The 16,222-nt window shown below is 40.0% G+C and overlaps 1 long non-coding RNA gene across 1 annotated transcript in view; it reads right to left on the bottom strand.

The window, feature by feature from the left end:
* LOC149319397 (uncharacterized) overlaps window positions 1-14,034 on the bottom strand; it is a 42,937-nt gene extending 28,903 nt beyond the window's left edge. The window contains exon 1 of the long non-coding RNA XR_016279859.1: window positions 13,925-14,034. This is a non-coding gene — a long non-coding RNA (uncharacterized LOC149319397). The remainder of the gene's footprint in view (window positions 1-13,924) is intronic.
* Between the last annotated feature and the right edge of the window lie 2,188 nt (window positions 14,035-16,222).

Raw genomic sequence — 16,222 nt, 5'->3', positions numbered from 1 at the left:
CACATACTCATCACATCATGTATACATATACACATCACAATCAGCACAGTTAGATGATACACTATTATCCACTGATATATTCAAGTCTTTTAGTCTATGGGGCTATGCAGACCACCTCTAAGGGGCAGCCTGCAGCCACCTCCATCTTCCCCAAATCAGGGTCACAGCAACCACACGGCGCAGCCCCAATCTAGCCTTTCCAAGGTGCAAAAAGGAGCCTCAAAAAGCAGCTCCTTTTTGCACCCTGGAAAAGGCGCGATAGCCACAGGCGCTCCTTTGAGGCTGTGGCATGTAAACGTAGTGCCAGAGGAATGCGATGATACCGTCCACCACGTGTCATGCCACCATGGGGGCAGAGTCGGGGCATGCATCGTATGGATGCCACACCCTGACTCTGCCCCCAGGCCGGCCTTAATTACCGGTCTGCACAGCCCAAGTCTCTACTTTCAAGTCTGAAGTCTAGTCCCAACTCCTTGCAAGAGACTTTCAAGTCGAGTCTCAAGTCTGGAGCTAAATTTTAATAGGAAAAAAAGGAGGCTGGGTGCATTTCTTGGAGGAAACTGCAAATGCATTAGGCAATGGGCTTGATGCGGGGGTTAAGATCTGCTTGGCAGCCTGTCCCTGCTGCACATTGGAGGAGCCTTCTCAAGCTTTTCAAAAGCTTTGGAAGGATCCTTCCACCACAAGCCCATTGCCTAACACATTTGCTGTTCCCTTTCAAGAAATGCACCCTGCACTCTTACTAGCTGCTCAAAGTTAACGATATCAGCAAGTCAGTCATTAAAAATATACAAGTCTCAAATCAAGTCAAGTCAGTGTGTCATTTTTGCCAAGTCAAGTCATTGAAGTGACTTGAGTCTGACTTAAATCCAAGTCAGTTGACTCAATCTACATCACTGCTATTACTGACCAGCAAGGTGCCTTTTCGTGTAGCATTTGTCATTGGCTTTGCCAAAAGTGTATAAGTATAGGGCCTAAGAAAACCTTATGAAATTTATGGGGTCACCATAAATTGTCAGGTTACTTGAAGGCACACACACACACACACACACACACACAATGGGAAGCTACTGGGAATCAGTATAAAGTGGTTAGTAGGAAGACACTGGGGGACAAAAAGTACTTTATAAATACTTCCAGTGCTGTCAGGCAGAAAATGAAGGAGACTGGTTTTCTGTTGCTGGAAAGGGTAAGACTTGAGTTATGGATGGAAAATCCAGGAAAGTAGATTTTGGCTAAGCATTAAGAGCAACCTCCTAATGGAAAATCCTTTTCCACAATGGATTGGACTCCCTTGGAAGAGGTGGGCTGTCCTTCAATGTCAATGGTTGGGGGGGAAAAAAAGTTGGCCAAGGTTATCTATGGTCCAAAACACACTGCAGAAATAATCCAGATTGAGACAGCTTTAATTGCCCTGGCTCAATGCTAGGGAAGTTGGGGAACTGTAGTTCTGTGAGACATAGCCTTCTCTGTTAGAGAGCTGTGATGCCACAATAAACTACAATTCCCAGAACTACCTAGCACTGAGTCAGGACAGTTAAAGCAGTCTTAAACTGGATTATTTCTGTGGTGTGTTTTAAACCTATAACTGTCTCCCAACTCTATAATTCTGGTAACATGTGTTGTTTCAGGACTATACAGATGATGCATACTTTATGGGCCTATCTAGATCATTTTTAAATTGTATATTTTAAATGATGAGTTTTAAAATGTGGATTGTTTTAATATTTATGGATCTTTTTTGCTTTTTTTAACTGATGTGTGTTTTTAACTGATGTGTATTTGTTGATCTATTGTTGTTCCCTGATTTGATCCATGGGGAAAGGCTGGTAAAATTATTGTTGTTGTTGTTGTTGTTGTTGTTGTTGTTATTATACCAGGCCCTGAGAATTCAGGACCATAACCTGAGACGATGGTGACCCCTATTATTTTGGGAAGTTCTTAGAGGAAGTGAAGAAGTTGATCTATAGGGCACATGTGCTGATTTGAATGTTGCAGTCAGCAGCTTGAAGGGCTTAAAAGAATACAGTGGTGCCTCGGGTTACGAAATTAATTCGTTCCGCTGTCAATTTCGTAACCCGAAAGGCTTTCGCAAGCCGAATCCCCATAGGCGCTAATGGGGAAAAGCCGCTTTTTGGTGCGAAATCGCGCCGAAAAGCACCAAAAGTTTTTTCGTAACCCGAAAAAACTTTCTTAACCCGAAACAGTTTTTTTTAATTAATTTTTTTCGTATCCTGAAAATTTCGTAACCTGGGTAATTCGTATCCCGAGGTACCACTGTACTTTGGTTTTGGAGAAGCTTTGCTTTATTTTCAGTTCGGGGGGAGCTGTGTCTGGCTCAACCTCTGGGGATGTCATTGAGCACCAACTAAAGCTGCACAAAGTATAACGTTCAAGTCAAAAAGTCTAACAAGTGAGTTATGTGTGTGTGCATGTGTGTGTGTGCACATATGTGCATGCAGACTTTTCAAGGCAGTACTTTTACCCTGAGATTTCTTGCCTTCACCCTGAGAACTAGAAAAGAGCATCCAGGCTCTGAGATATGGGGCCTGGCCCTGAAATCTAAGAGCCCGTACAGACAGGCCAAAATAAAGCTGCTTCCAGTCACTTTGGAGGTATGCTGTTTAAATTAGAAATGCATCCTTAGAGGCCAGATGGAGCTGGAGCGCAGCTTTGGCACAGCTTGTGGCCTCTTAAGATGTCTGTGTCATTTAAACATAATGCCTTCAAAGTGACCTGAAGCAACTTTATTTTGGCCTGTCTGTACAGAATTCTATGTGTCAATCTGCTTCACTTTTCCTCTTGCGCTTAGTCTCTTAGCAGCTGCAGGCAGAGCTTGTCTATTTATAATCCTTATATGGTATCTAATAATAATAATAATAATAATAATAATAATAATAATAATATTTATTTTATTAAATTGTATTAAATTTTATTTAATAATATTAGATCATCTATAGCAACCAACATCTAATATCAGAAATTGGAACTTTTGTTTTGGTTTTGTCTTTTTTTTATTTTTAAGTACCTTACAAGTTTCAAAATCCCTGAGCTAGAACAGTCACTGGGCTTTGGGACATGTAGTCTAGAAAAGTAATTTTTCCCAAGGTCTGATTTGCATCAGCCACATGTTGATCAGCATATTGTATGGTTCTGCATTAAGGCTGGAATCCTTATGGCCAAAATATTCCAAAACTGTGATGCTACACTAAGTTGAGGCTTTAATGAATGCAGTAGAATAGACAGGCCCACACATGCAAGTAACTGGGAACAGGTGTGCATCTGTAAGAGATTGTTCTCTGTGTCCTAGGAGAATGCAGCCTGCATTCATGCACAATTACAGTTTCCCACAAGCAGAGAGCAAAGGCGAGGGACCAAGGTGTCCCAATGCCAAATGTAGGCCTATAAATCAAGTAATCTGTTCATTGTGATTTCAGAAATATCTCACACACTATGTAGTCAAGCAGGCTGTTTGATCTGCCCCTTGGAATCTTTCTGGGAAAAGCATGATATGACTCCAGTGAGGGTTAGGTCAAACCCAGGTATAGGACTTATTGTAGAAATGAATCATGGCAAAGGCAATCAACTGAAGCCAGAACTGGCTAAAAACAATTTCCAGTTTGAGTCAATTTGTGAATCAATGTTTTTGAAAACTGGAAATTTAAATCTAAATCTGGTCATCAAATAGCCATGCTGCCACTACCACCCCTATTAGTTTGGGAAGTTCTTAGAGGAAGTGAAGAAGTTCATCTATAGGGCACATGTGCTGACTATGTATGTTGCAGTCAGCAGCTTGAAGGGTTTAAAAGAATACTTTGGTTTTGGAGAAGCTTTGTTTTATTTTCAGTCCTGGGGTTCTTCTTTTTCATCACCAGAGACCACCAAAATAGTTAAGGGAGCTGAAGAAAATAAAATTCTGTTCCAGTCTTCTGCAGAGTGAGCTTTGTGGCCCCAGCTGGAAACATCATGTTCAACAATACAGTTGGAACAATGAGGTGACAATTTTTATTCCAGCTCCTGCTCTTGAAAAGATGGCCAGCCCTTGACAAAGTTCAGGCATTACACAGGCAGATTGGGATACCCATTGCCATACATGGATTACATAGTCAAAAGTAGATGGGGTGAGGTGTCACGGTCAAGCTAAGGTAGAGAATAAGGCCCTGAGGCAGAGGATACAGTCATGGACAAATTGGGATGATTCTCTGTGGCATCTTTAGTGCTTCATTGCTCATATTTAGGAGTAAGGAGTGGAACAACAGTTACATAGAGCAGTGGCTCTTAAACTAGACTTCAGGAGTCTTGGACATCAGTTCCCAGACGGTAACCATAATTGGCCAAGCTGGCTTGAGCTTCTGAGAGTTGTAGTCTAAAAATCTGGTGGACCAATGTTTGAGAAACACTGATGTCAAGTCAGCCAGGCCTCCAGTGTCATGTGATCTGGCCAAGCTGATAAACCACAACACCATCTTTAGCCAAAGAAAAGGATGGAAGTGTGGCAGAAGAGACATAAGGCTGGTAATTGCTTTCAACCTGCAAATTGTTTTGATAATAGAACTCAGAATTTAGAGCTGTCGTAGTCTGGAACATCAGTATACAAAGAGATCTTGTATGGTGCATCTGAGGAAGTGGACCAAGTCAACAAAACTTCAAGCTACAACACCGTTTGCATGGCTTTCTAGTAAGAAATTCTGGCAAGCTCTGTGCTAGGGCGACAGTATGTGTGCCCACAGAGAAGGCTCTGAGTGCCACCTCTGGCATGCGTGCCATAGGTTCGCCATCACTGTTCTAGTTGTATAATTAAGGGTAGTCATTTTTACTCTCATTGAGATCAAAGGGAAGGGTAAAATATCAAAGGACAAGCTTTCCAGGAGGAGGAGGAGAAGGAGGAGTGACTTCCTACATGTCCCCCCCCCCACAAAAGACACATATTTATAACCTCTAAGATGGTACATCAAGTATATTTGCTTGTTGCTTTTACTTGTGCCATCCCTGATTAATTTAATTTTTAATTTAAGTTCTCATACATTAGGGGGGAGAGAGATTTCATATGTATATGTCTGACCAATATCCCTTCATATTTGTTTTCATTCTGAATCACAAGCCTTAAAATAAAGCTGCTGCTGTCTCTGATACCATTTTGGCTCTTCTGAGTTACTGGAAAAATTTGACAATGCAAGCAAGAGTGAAAAATCATGGTAAGGTAGCCATAACAATGTATAGTGGAACAAGATACAAAGGATAGTTAATATCATCAACACTTACAAGCCATGAATATACTGACTTCTACTAGTGGCCATGCTGACTGGAGATTCTGAGAGTTACAAGCCCCCCAAAAAGCAAAAAATAAATAAATAGATAAACAAGAAAATGTAGTCCTTGCACCAAAGCCCTTATATAGTTATATATTTCTCCTAGCACTTTACTCCGTGCATCTGATGAAGTAGAATTAAGTCTATGAAACTTATACTACCAACTTCTTTCTCTCAGTTAGGCCTGGTACATACCTTTGAAAAAGGCCGGACTTGACATGGCCTGTTTTCCCACGGAGGAACACCGGATTCTTTTTGGGTCGCTGGGAGCATGTCACGAGTGTGCCAATGGCGCACTTGTGATTTAAGTGATGTGCAGCAACATGTATATGCTGTGCGTCGCTTACATCAAGATAGTGGTGCCCGTGTGGATGGGACACCACCATAATGCCACCGCCATGCCGTGCTGAGTTAGGGACCATGTGGTTGGTGCACAGCCCCTAACCCTAGTATCGCCGGTGGCACACCACTTCGGAACCGTATGTCCCGGGCTTCAGTCTCAAAAGTGCTAAAAGATTCCTTTACATACTGATCCACATTAGCACAGCTACAGTCCGTCCTCGCCTTACGCGGGGGATCCGTTCCGGATCCCTCCGCGTAAGGCAAATTCCGCCTATGCTCGAGCCCCATTGGAAACAATGGGGCTTGTGCGCGGTGGCGCGGCAGCACGGGTGCGCATGGGGCACAACGGACGCACGTGCCCATTCAATTGAATGGGACGCGCCACCCCTTCTGCCCCGCATGCGCCCCGCGGCTTGAGCTCGTATGCTCAAGGCCGCGTATGGCGCGCCCGCATATGGCGCGGGCACGCTGTATGTTTTGAATTCTACCCTTATATAGTGTCATGGAAATAAGCTGCTTATCCATGGAAGTCATTTTGAAGTTTGCTGAATTGTCCAGGAAAACTCAATTACAATAGTATATGCAGATACCTACAACCTTAAGATAATAGGTCAACTTCTATAAGTCTCTTTTCTGGACATTGTTTTATATGGTCGTTTCTTTGATAGGTCAGAAAGGAAACATAAATTGGAAGAGCATTATTCCAACAAAAAAGACCCAAAAAAGAGGGGGGGGAGTGATCCCTCATCAGGCTCCCATCCTTCCAGACAGGAAATTCCTCATTTGTTAAAGCAAAGAAACTGCAGTGTAGGTACATTTTTTACACATTTCTGTAAATTAACCAAAACAAGTGTTAATGTAAACATCACATGGTTATTTTGACTGGCTTTTCTTTCCCTTCAAATTGCTACAAGCACATGAAATAGTCCGATATAATGTAGCAATAATCCCAGGGGATGTGAGAAACAGCTAGTTCACCAGATTTGCAGGAAATGGTAAAAAGATTTATCAAATAGTCCTTCTAAAGGTAGCTAGGCCCATATCTATCTCTTAGGATTCCAGACAAGGACCCTGGAAAACTGGCAGTTCTGAAAACTGGAACCGTGGGTCTGAAGACTGGCAGGGAAGTCTTTATGAATTTTGCATCCTTGCATGTATGCTTTTAAAAACAGTGAAACACAAAATACAGTGACTAATAATGATACCACAAACAGTTAACATTGTGACTACCATGAAGACAATGACATAATAAGTGTTTGAAGCTTTAAATTAACATATCAAAGAAAAGGGGAAATATATAAAGCCCCCAAAAGCAACTGCAAAGATGGCTATAGACTAGGACACTTCTGATTAGTATTTCCTCAGGGGACTCGACTACATAGGAGTCTTGGTAGTCCTGATCTTTGGTGCCTGATATTGGGGTGGGGGCGTGACTCAGCCCCCTCCTAGCCTAGCCTTGGTGGAAGCCTAGGAGGCATGGTCCCAGACCTATATCCCAGACCCTCTCCTGTTTTCACTGGTGTTAGAGGATGGTTAGTTCAGTAGATTTATTGCTATGCAAGGGGTGATTTTCAAAGTCAATTGCAGTTGGGGAAGGAAGGAGTAACATTGCCTTCCTGAGATATAATGCAACAGCCTCACACAACCTCCTTGATGTGCTGTAACATCCCCTGCACACATGCGCATACACACACACACACATTCTCTTTGCATTGCAATTAAACTGAGGGGAAACCCTTTCCATTGCTGTGCATGTGGAGTTCTAGGGGATTACCACTGTATGATAATGTATTCTGTATGGTACGTCTCCCAAGTCCCCTCACTTAGCTTGGCAATTAAGTTTAGGAAAAACAATAATAATGTTCCATTGGTTTGAGCATAGAAAAATCACTTGAGAGGGAACTAATTTGTCTGGGGTTATGGGGAAGACAGAGAGAAATGAGGAAGGGGGGGGGGGAGAGAAAAATATCTTCATACCTTTCTTAAAAGTTTGAACAATTTGGACATGTAGGTTAGATCCTGATTAGCGTAGGAGATGTAGGGCTTCTTCTGATGTTTGTGTGACTTATTATACATAAGTAGTACATATGTACCTATGGAGTACATAGTGCTGGCCAGTATTACTCAAAGTAGTATTCTGTGCACCTGTCAATCCACAGAGAATTTCCAGAAAAGAAAGAAACAATGACAATTGTTGGACAATTGCAAATAAATAACCTGTAGATTTGCATTTATAACTGCTATGTATTTGTGATCCCTATGCAGCCCTAGTTTAGGGCCTATGTATGGATCATGAAAGCTCCCTAAACCCCATTTACTAATAGGTGGGCCACTGTGATCAACAGGGGTTTGTTGACCTTTTGATCAGGAAACATCTGTCTGATATCGTCCTCCCCACCACATATGAGTGTTCTCCGGTATGAGGGGGATTTTTCTGCCTGCTGCACCAGGGATAGCTCACAGGAGGGGTGAGTATGTCAGGCATCTGCTTCTTTATCAACAGGGAAATGGACCCCTGTCGATCCCAGCAGCTTCTTGCCAGTAAATGATGTTTTGGGGAATTCTAGAATTTATTATTCATGACAGAATTCGCTATGTAGCAATGTTGTTATGTTGCCATGTAGTTTGCAGTGATTATATAGGACTCTGTCAAAGATTCCCATTGTAGCAGTGGACACAAATATCATACTGGTTCTTGACAAATTAGAGAGGGGAAATACTGTTTCCCCCAAATCATGTAACATGAGAAGCACTGGCTTAGGTTTCCCATCTGTGTGGTTGATTTTTATTCCTCATTAGGTTCCTTTCCCATCAGAAAGGGAACAATAAGTGCATTTAAAAAGAGGAAGCAGCATGTAGAGTCCCCTCCAGAGAAATAAAACATCCTGGATTTTATCTTCAGTATTACCCTCACCCTTGCTCTCACTCTCACTTCAATCCAGGAGTAATGTAATGTAGGGGAAACAAACTTGTTTCTCTGCCTTGCAGCAAAAGACAATTTTACTGTAGGTGCATTTCTTCAAAATCAGTGGTGGGATATGTGCTCAAACAACAAAAATGAGAAGCAGAGAGCCATCATATAATGTTGTTTTATTTCTTTAATGTAATAGATACATTAAATAGGGGAGATTTTCTGCAGAGGTAATGGTTTTAATGGGATATTTAGAGTCCTTTTATCTTGTATTGAGTTAATAGTAAACATCCTCTGAAGAACAGGTTAAAATTACATTATGTCCTGTGTGTGTGTGTGTGTGACTGTTGGAGGCTTTCATGTGGTGGTGATAACACAGGCATTAATCCAGTGACACCCAGGAGATCTTTCACACAATACAATTTCATATGGTACTGATATTTCCAACTAATACACCAGATTGGGGAATAAAGTTATTTTCCTAGTGACAAACTATTTGATCGCCATATCTTTTCCAAGAAAGCACCAGCTCCAGGGAAGATGTCCAGAATCTTTGAAACAAATGAATCACAACTGCCACACATTTATGGTTCAATAAACTGTTAAGTGCTTTAAGCATGGAGGAAATAAATCTTCCCATTCTAGCCTAACCTTAATGGTTGATTTACCAAGTAACTGTGGCAAAAGCAGAAATGGCATAATAAATAGATTTTCAGAGGAGATTCTATAACCTGAGATATTGGCATGCCTCACAATTCTTTATTGTCCTTGTTGTACTCTTTGTATAGTTGTACTCTGGCTGGACAAAATCCAACAGAAAAACAAAGAAGAAATGGAGCAAGTTGAAACAAAAGGTGAAATTCAGTGTTCTTTGCTTAAGAAAAGTGGCAGTTAGCATCTGAATGGAAATTCTGCTGCTGCTAATAGATTTGAAATTGTATTGCATGTTGTTTACTGCCCTTTGTCCCCTGTCCTCACATGGCCAAGAAACAGAATGGCCTCTGCTTGCATTGATAGCCCTCCAGACCATCTTAACTGCCAAAAGATGTAGTATGTGAGACAAAATGTAGGCCTGTAGCATCATCACTTTTCTTCTCTTGTATGATTTTTAATATCTTTGGCTGATGAATAAGTTAGTGAAGCTTTGACAGCCCGCATGGTATATTTCATACATTTAAGTTGATCTGATAAAGGTATTACTGTTATGTGGAATTTGTACTTTGTTGTATATCACTGCATGGCCAATATGGGTACCATGAATGTGTTTCCAAGGGTCAGCTCTGTGATCATAAACCCATCCCCCACAGCTTCCACTTTGCTTGGAGAAATCATAACCCTCTCCAAAATGTACACATGGCAGCCCACAAAATCACTTAAAATATAAAAATGCAAATGCATGGAAAAAAAACTTAAACAAATATTGCTTAGCTTCCAAGATCAGATGGTATCTGGTATTAAGCTTCCTTATTACAAAGTAAACAACAACAACTGAAAAGGCATTTCATCTCCCACCCTGGTTAGAACCCTATCCTAAGGGTAATTTCAAAGGGATGGTACTGAGATACAAACATTGTTTTCTTTTCTGTCCAAAAATGTTGGGGGGATCCTTTTCAAAATCCTTTTCCATCTTATGTATTGATAGTATTGATATATTTAGGTATTGACTGAGATGTGTTTCAGCCTTTTCAGAGTTGTTCTCATATGGTGAATACCACAAAGTCAAGACAATAGTTTAACATTTCAGTAGATGTTGCATTTACAGTTATGCATAGGAAGACATACAGCTAAATGCAAGTTCTTATTTTAGACATGTCTTCTTTGATTTGTCTATTGCATATAATGTTAAAACGTAGAGGGTTGTCCTAAGCAAACTTATTTGAGAATAAGTCTTATTATCACCAATAAAACTAATTTCTGGTTAAAAAAACTGGCCAGTTTTTACTTCATGTATGAGTTTTATATTTTTTTAAAAAACATCCAATATGATACCACACAATACAATGAAGCTATATAAATATAGCAACTTCCTCTACTCTCTTGTTATCATAATCCACATTGCTTTGTGGTTGGCTATTGTTTGAGGTCATTTTCTGTTAAAAATGAGAAAGCATTTTTCAAATACTACACTTTTACCAGACAAAATATGGGCCTTCAAATTTTTGACTGTTACAGTTATTTAGACATTATGCTTTGTAGTGCCCAAATTTGCTTGGGAAAATAATTAACTATTGTTGATGATCATTCCATTTCAACTACTCTGGGGGGTGAACACATATCTCCTTGAGTACTCAAATACTGCTTACATTGCAAATCAGTCTGAGTTGTCGTTCCCATTGGCCATCAAATATATTACAATCAGCCCCCCATATCCACATATTATTTATCCATGGATTCAACTATCCATGGTTTGAAATATGTGTGTGTGTGTGTGTGTGTGTGTGTGTGTGTGTGTGTGTATTCTGCAATATAGACTCCAAAATTCTGCAACATAGACTCCAACCACACATGGAGAGAGAAATCCCAGAAGTCCAAGCAGGGTTCAGGAAAGGAAGTGGGATTAGGGACCACATTGCAAAAATGCGATAACTAATGGAGCGCACCAGGGAATTCCAAAAGAAAATCAGCATGTGCTTTATAGACAAAGCCTATAGACTGCATAGATCATGAAAGGCTATGGAACGCCCTTAAAGACATGGGAGTGCCAACACATCTGATAGTCCTGATAAGGAATCTTTACCCAGGACAAGAGGTTACCGTGAACATGGAGAAACAGAATGGTTCCCAATGGGCAAAGGGGTCAGACAAGGCTGTATCCTTTCAAACTATCTGTTCAACTTGTATGCAGAACATATTATAAGAAAAGCAGGCTTGGACACAGAAGAGGGAGGAGTGAAAATAGGAGGAAGGAATAGCAACAATCTAAGATATGCAAATGACACCATACTACTAGCAGAAAACCTCACAGACTTGGAACACCTAGTAAGGAAGATCAAAGAAGAAAGTGCAAAGGCAGGCTTAATGTTGAACATAAAGAAAACAAAAATAACGACCACCAAGGACCTTCACAAGTTCAACCTAGACAGAAATATTAAAATTTCTGCAGTCAGGAAATCAGAAGAAGATTAAGAATGGGGAGGGTGGCTATGAAAGAACTAGAAAAGATTCTAAAATGCAAAGATATACAACTGTGCGCAAAAGTTAGAATCATACAAGCCATCGTATATCCTATTACCATATGGATGTGAGAGCTGGACAGTTAAGAAAGAAAAGAAGAAAAGCAATTCATTTGAGATGTGGTGCTGGAGAAGAGTGCTGAGGATCCCATGGACAGCCAAAAGGACAAACAAATGGGTCCTAGAGCAGATGAAGCCAGAAACCTCCCTGGAAGCCAAGCTGTCATACTCTGAACACATCATGAGAAGGGAGTACTGATTGGAAAAGACAATAATGGAAAGTAGGAATAGAGGAAGGCCACATTCTAGATGGATGGACTCTATTTAGGAGGTCACAGGTATGAGTTTACAGAATTTAAGTAGGGCAGTAGAGGACAGAGGGTCTTGGAGATGTCTCATCCATAGGGTCGCCATGGGTTGAGATTGACTCAAAAGCAGTTCACAACTATAGATAGATAGACAGATAGATAGATAGATAGATTCCAAAAAGCAAATTTTGATTTTGTCGTATATAAGGGGCATCCACTGATTTTAGTATTGAGGGCCAGGAGGGGTCTTGGAACCAAACCTCAGTCAATACCAAGGGCTCACTGTACTCAATATGAGAGGGGGAAAAATTGCAGTGTCCACTATTGTCGCCAAATGAATTTTGTGTAGAGCTTATATTTTAAGTCAAACCATCCCAGATGTACTCTTTTAATCTGGTAAAAATCTGTCAGCTGTTTTAACATAATATGGTAACAAATACATGAAAACTTAATTTTACAGTTTGCCCTCGTTATCCATTGATTTTTTTATCCACGGATTCAAGCATCCATGGCTTGAAAATGTTCAAAAAAAGTATAAATTCCAGATATCAAATTTTGATTTTCCATTTTATATAAGGCACACCATTTTGCTATGCCATTATATTTCATGGGACTTGAGCATCAACAGATTTTGGTTATCCCTGGGGGATCCTGGAACCAAACCTCAGCGGATAACAAGGGCCCACTGTATTTATACAGATAAAAAAACCAGAAAACTTTATATGCAGAAGTGATTCCTTGCATGGATCAATCATACTTGTAAAAGGGCTGATACATGTTGAATCCAACATGATTACTTAACACTTTTGCACTGTGACTTGCTAGAGCTATTAAGAATTCTGCTTTTACTTACTAGGCTAGTGCTACATATTGTCTGATCACAGAACCACTTGCTCCATGATAATAAGAAACATTGGTCAAGATTCAAAATCAGCTATTTAAGGTTAATTATTATTATTATTATTATTATTATTATTATTATTATTATTATTATTGTTGTTGGTAAGTACCATCTCCTGACCCCCCCCCCCCCCCATCCCTCCCAATCTTGAGTTTCTGTGCAGCAGCCGGTGCAAGTGATGGGAGTCTGCACTTCTGTAAGCTCAGGACACAGAATACTCACATTTCCACCACTCTTGTATAAATGATCTCTGGTGAAACAATCAGAGATTGCCCTGTTGCAATTTCTCCTCACACCGGAGATCACTCACGACATGAGTGGGAAGGAATGTTAGTCAGCTGCTTCCCAATTGACAAGGGAACAGACCTCTATCACTCACAATGGCTGTGGCTTAGTAAGTCAGGACTGGAGGACTTTTATGATCCCTATATATTCCCTACACTATTGAATATGTAGGGACTGTAAATGTGAATCAGTTACAAATGTGTAGCTCAAGGTTATTCATTACAATAGTGAATTCCAGCCATTATAGACAGAGGTTTGGACTTGTACTGTGGAGATCTGGATTCTGTTAGCAGAGTGAGCAAAAGCTTTTATTAAGCAGTTTAGTTCTTTGAAATACCATGAGGCTTGGAAGAGAATATTGTCCCACTGGAATGCAGACTCATTTAGACTGTTCTACTGGGAAATGTTTATTGCAAAGTTTATTGTAGAAAATTAGTTATTTAGAACAAACTAAGGTAAAAATGCAGGGAGACAGACTTGCTACCAGTTTCCCAAGAATGAAAGCAAGATATCTTCTCTCCAAGCATAAAGGCTAAGAAAATGTGCGAGAGAAGAAATATGAAATGACATCAGGAGCCCTAAGAGTTATCAGTCTTGGGTTGAAGGAAGTTCAGCATAGGTCAGAGCAAATGACAATCTAGGAAAACAAAAGGATGTCTACCCTCCAAATACAAATCTTCAGTGCACACTCGTACCTTGATTGTGGTTTCCAACAAGCCCAGCAGAGCCATGCAGCACTCCAACGCTTCCTCCATGTCATCGTCTTTGCTAGCCAGAAGAATGATGGTGATGACAACATCAGTAGAAATGGGTGACAACAAAAGCACATGCTTGCCCATCATTTGATAGACAGAAACAGAAAACAAACAAAAAGAATGTGCATCAGACAGTTATGCATGAGTATAAATAATTTGCAGACAGTACCTTCCTGCACACTATCTTAATTCATAAACATGAACAGACATGGAAGATCACAAGAGAAGTAAAGAAGATAAAGCATCAACATGAAAGTGTGAATAATCACACCAATGAACAGAAAATGCTTACATGTAGACCAATCCACAGTTGCATCCAGTCACTTCCAAGATTTTCAACCTTTGTTGAGCCATCAGTCCTATTGGCTGCTAGTGAGCAAATCTCTTTTCTTTAATCCAGTTACTTCTTGACCTGGCAATAGTATGTAAACAATGGAATAACAATGCCATAATTCAGTGTTGTAAAAGCACTTTGGTTTTGTTCATACAATTACTCTATGAAGATTTTCACACAACATCATTATATCGTTCCTTTATCATCCCAAAGTGTAGTGGAATCGTCATAACAGATAGACAATTCCAAAAGATTTTCACATGAGGCTGTTAGTGTTCTTAAAATGATGATATATCAGAATTCAGCAATTCAACTGTTTTGAAATTGTTTTGTAATCATTTATTGCTGAATTCTAATATATCAACGTTGTAAGAACACTAACAGCCTCATGTGAAAACCTTTTGGAATCATCTATCTGTTATGACGATTCCACTACATTTTGGGACTATAAAGGAACGATATAATGATGATGTGTGAAAATCTTCATGATCTCTTAAGAGAGCAATTGCCTGTCTCAACCATGGGATGTAAGTCAAGAAGGGTTGTGGGAAGAAAGGATAGACAGATCTGCTTAGAGACACTTTTTGTCATAAATGGGATTCAAGTTATTTATCTGCAGCAATGTACATATAGTTGCTGGTGTTTTCATGTCCCATTCAGGCACTTCCCATTCCTATTCCACATGAAAAAAACAACAGGGTCAGGTATTATCTTCATTTGCACAGCCTCCATTTCAATATGGGAGGAAAGGGCCTTTCCCCTATGCTTTTGTGCTGGGAGAAATCCTATGAGCATGTGTTTCATGTGATATCCATCATTGTGGAGAAGAGCATGACTCACATTTATTTGATTAATGTGGATGACCTTTCTCTAAGCTGTAAATTATTACTATATACGTACAAAAACAAATTGGGGAGCCATGCAATTCACAACACATTCCTGTACATCCATCATCTATGAAAGTAGGATGATGGTAACACACTCTCATCACCACATGAACATATAATGTAGATGGCCAATTCCTCATGGCTGCCCATTATAATGTTACCATCTATGGACATCTGGATCTGGCCACTGCTCTCAAAGATGCTGTGAACAAGAACAAAAAACTAGAGAGTTCCCTTGATTCACATATTTCCTCCACAGAAATAAAAGTCTGTTACAAAATAATGTGAGTGGAGGAAAACCTGCATTGAGTGAGAAGAAAAAGAGGCACCATTTCCCACATGTGTTCATTAGGATATAATAAATAGCTTGCCTGCAATAGGAAAGATGAGATCATTGTCTTCCTTTTTTTAGCATATTGATGCAGCTGTTAAAACAATAACACAGGGAGAAACCAGCAACTTAAAACTAGATCCCCAGTATCTCCTAATTTGTTAGACTATCCCCTTGGCTCATCTCTTTTAGGTCCCTGTAAGTTTCTCTAATTTATCATTTTGTATTTTCTTGAGCTGAAAGTTTTTAATTATTGATTTGTCTTCAGGCAAGGACTTTTTTTTTTACATTTTCCAGTGGTGCATTTTAAGATGATTTAGCACTACCGTATAGGCCACACTTGTTAGGGATGATGTTTGATGAAATGACTCTAAGCAAGTACTCTATAGAGTTTGATATTTCCTTCTATTCTTTTCTAAGTGAAAGAAAAAGATAGGAATGAGAAATAAGGTTTTGCAGAGCTAGTTCCATACCTGCCAACTGTCCCATTCTGGCAGGTAAAGTCTTTATTAATCTTCCATCATCTCTCTTTTTTTTTTTTTTACTGTTTTTGAAATGTCCTAGTTTCTCTCTTCCCCTCCCACTTTCACTCTTTGTCCTCAGCATACTTGAATTGCTGCAAACTCAGTTCAATGGACTTTATCACACGGACAAAAAAAGACAGAAGCATAGCAGGATGCTCCCAT

This window comes from Sceloporus occidentalis, unplaced genomic scaffold (assembly GCF_023333645.1).
Source record: "Sceloporus occidentalis isolate IW3139 unplaced genomic scaffold, rSceOcc1.0.p SCAF_2, whole genome shotgun sequence".
NCBI classification, from domain to species: Eukaryota; Metazoa; Chordata; class Lepidosauria; order Squamata; family Phrynosomatidae; genus Sceloporus; species Sceloporus occidentalis.
The sequence above is the reverse complement of the archived record's forward strand: the minus strand, read 5'-3'. Positions and strand labels throughout refer to the sequence as shown.